The following is a 2946-nucleotide window of genomic DNA, read 5'->3' on the forward strand; positions in this document are numbered from 1 at the left end:
CCTAGAGTATGGGGGTGGAGGGAATAGAGCATGCTCAGTTCTATTAGATAATATCAAATTACTTTTAGAAGCATTTATAACAATTTACACTCTTCAGCCATGAGTAGGAGTGCTTCTTGTTCCACATCCTCACCAGCAACAGTTATTGTCAGTCTTCTTCCAAATTATTATTATTATTGGGTATAAAACATCTTATTTGGTTTCCATTCGTTATTATACATAGTTATCATTGTGTACTGGGAATTGAATCCAAGGATGTTTCTACCACTGAGGTACATTCCCAGCCCTTTCTTATTTTGAGACAGGGTCTCACTAAGTTGCTGAGGCTACCCTTGAACTTGTGACCCTCCTGCCTCAGACTCTGGAGTCACTGGGATTACAAGCGTACACCACTGAGCCTAGGCCTGCTTATATTTCTGACCTTCCTACTGGCATCATTTTTCTTCTTTCTAAATTTTATCCTTTAGAAGTTCATTTAGTTCAAAACCATTGGTTGTCAATTCTCTCATGTTCTGCTACTCTGAAGATGCATTTATTTAGCTCAAATTCTTGAAAAAACAAACACACAACAACAATAACAACAACAACAACAAAACTGTCCTGGAACACAATTCTATTTGGCCAGTGTGTCAATCAGTCTTAAATTTTATTATTCTTTCAGGTCTGGGGTTGTGGCTTAGTGGCAGAGTGCTTGCCTTGCATGTGTGAGGTGCTGGGTTTCAATCTCAGCACTATATACTGTAAGGGTCCGGCGAACGTCGGAGGAAGAGACCACCAAGGGACCGCAACTCATGCAACAGCAAAAGGGGTTTATTGAGATTCCAGCATGCTGGGGCTCTGTGCCCACTCGAGAAAAGAGAGCAGCCCAGAGCCCAGAGCAGGGGTTGTGCAATGTTTAAGTACACTTTTTGGGGAGGGTGGGACTTTACATACATCACAGTCTCCTTTAACAAATCATCATACACCGCGGGAAAGTCAAACAACAATTCTTAGACTTGATTAGTACATACATTGGCGGGAACAGGTCGGGCAGGGGTGATAGGTCAGTTCTAAAGCGGGGTACACATTTAAACTGATTGGTTTAGGCCCTGCGATGCCTATGTGCAAGACCACACAGAGCCCTTAAGTTATTAAACAACCAGGCGGTCAGGGGAAATATTTACTGGGCGGTTCCAAGCATTGTCTTAACAGCTACAGGAATTTCAGGTTTTGCATGTAGCATACGAACTTAACAATACCTAGTCCTTTACATTTTAACTCAGGCCTTGCAGCTTAGAAACTTTACAATGCCCAGTCTTTTACACTTTAACTTTTACACTTAACTTCAATTTCTTTTACCCTTACAATACAAGATTCTACAAAATATTTTTAAATGTTGTGCTAGAAATAAAAACTAGGAAAAACTCAAGAAATGTTGTACTAAGTCACTAAAACACCAAAAATGTCATGAGCAAGAAGGCTGTCCTTTACTATGAGCCTGTTGAAAATAGGGCTCAAGAACCCCAACATTCCCAGGGAAGCTTTCAGTCCCTGCGTCATGGCAGAAGGAGAAACACAGCAGATGGAGCAGACCAGAATGGAAATCACACTGCAAACCCAATAGAAGATAATTATCCTGCCCTTGAGGTCAAGGTTTCTGAATAACAACAACCATTCTGTCCCCAATAGCTACAAGCAGGCCAATTCTGCAGTATCACCAGAGCTCAGTTAGCCCCAGAATCCTGTGTCAGCTCCCTGGAGCATAATCTGGTCTTTTTTATATGGTCTTGGAAACTTGATTGATGAGCCTGGGGCTTCTCAAGGGAATTTGCAGAGAATTTACACAGACTAAATGACCTTCAAAGCTATTCCTAATCCGTTCATCAGCTTGATTTAAATCACAAGCAAGGAATAACTGTAGAGTGTGCCTCAACATAAGATATGTACAATTTATTAATGCATAGTTTAACAAAAAGATAAAGAAACCTATTTGGATTACCTCAAAGTCACAAATATTCAAAACACCCAATTGTAGAGCTGTCAGTGTTAAACCACAATGCAAAGAAAAGACTACCAACTCCAATTTAAATCAAATTAAAGCAAGCTTGTAATTCAGACCGGCCGGGGCTGTCTCTCCCAAAACCCATGGGAATAGAAGACAGCACCACAGATCTCTAGGAGTGCAGCTTTATTGCACATAAAGTTGCAAAAAAGGGGGGGTGTCTTGAGAACTTACAGATAACAGGATGGATTTTTACAAGCATAACACAAAGAAAGGTAGTATGTTAATGGTCCAGCACTTAGGGAGTAAATTTAGGTCCAAACATCAGAATTTATGAGACACCATTAGAGTTTCAGAGAGGGTCCTCATCTGGCCAGGAAAAGCCAGAATTTATGAGGTGCCACCAAAGTTTCAGAGAGGGCTGTTATCTGGTCAAGGAGACTCAAGCATGGGTGAGTTCAAGGCAAGGGCAGGCATTCCAAGCAGTTTAGAAATCACAGTAATTTATAGTAAAGCCAAAATTAACTTTTCATGCCTTGTCGTGGCTCCCAATCTTTAGAAGGAATTAGGCTAGGTTTATCAGTCAGATCTTGGAATATCTGACAAAATTTCTCTCTGCTTCACCTCAGCTGAACTGACATTGAGTTCCCAGTGGTATCTGGTCCCTCAAGTTCTGCAGATGACATCACTGTTGCTTTCTGGAAATCCACTTCAAATAATCACAAATGGCTATCTTAATTTTGAGTGGGCATATTTTCTGACCAAATTCTTTTCCAAAGCAATGTTACTACTGTTTACCAGTGATGAGTCTTTGATTCCCCAAATACTGAAGTATAAAACCAGAGAAGAATGCTCAGGCAAATATAGAGTGGAAAGTAGAAGCTTTATTAAAGGACAGGAGAAAGACTTCTCCCCAGAGGAAGAAGAGGACCCAAAAGGTGGAATACGTGGAAGGGGGAGGTCTT

This window comes from Marmota marmota, unplaced genomic scaffold (genome assembly GCF_001458135.2).
Source record: "Marmota marmota marmota unplaced genomic scaffold, marMar, whole genome shotgun sequence".
In the NCBI taxonomy this organism is placed as follows: domain Eukaryota; kingdom Metazoa; phylum Chordata; class Mammalia; order Rodentia; family Sciuridae; genus Marmota; species Marmota marmota.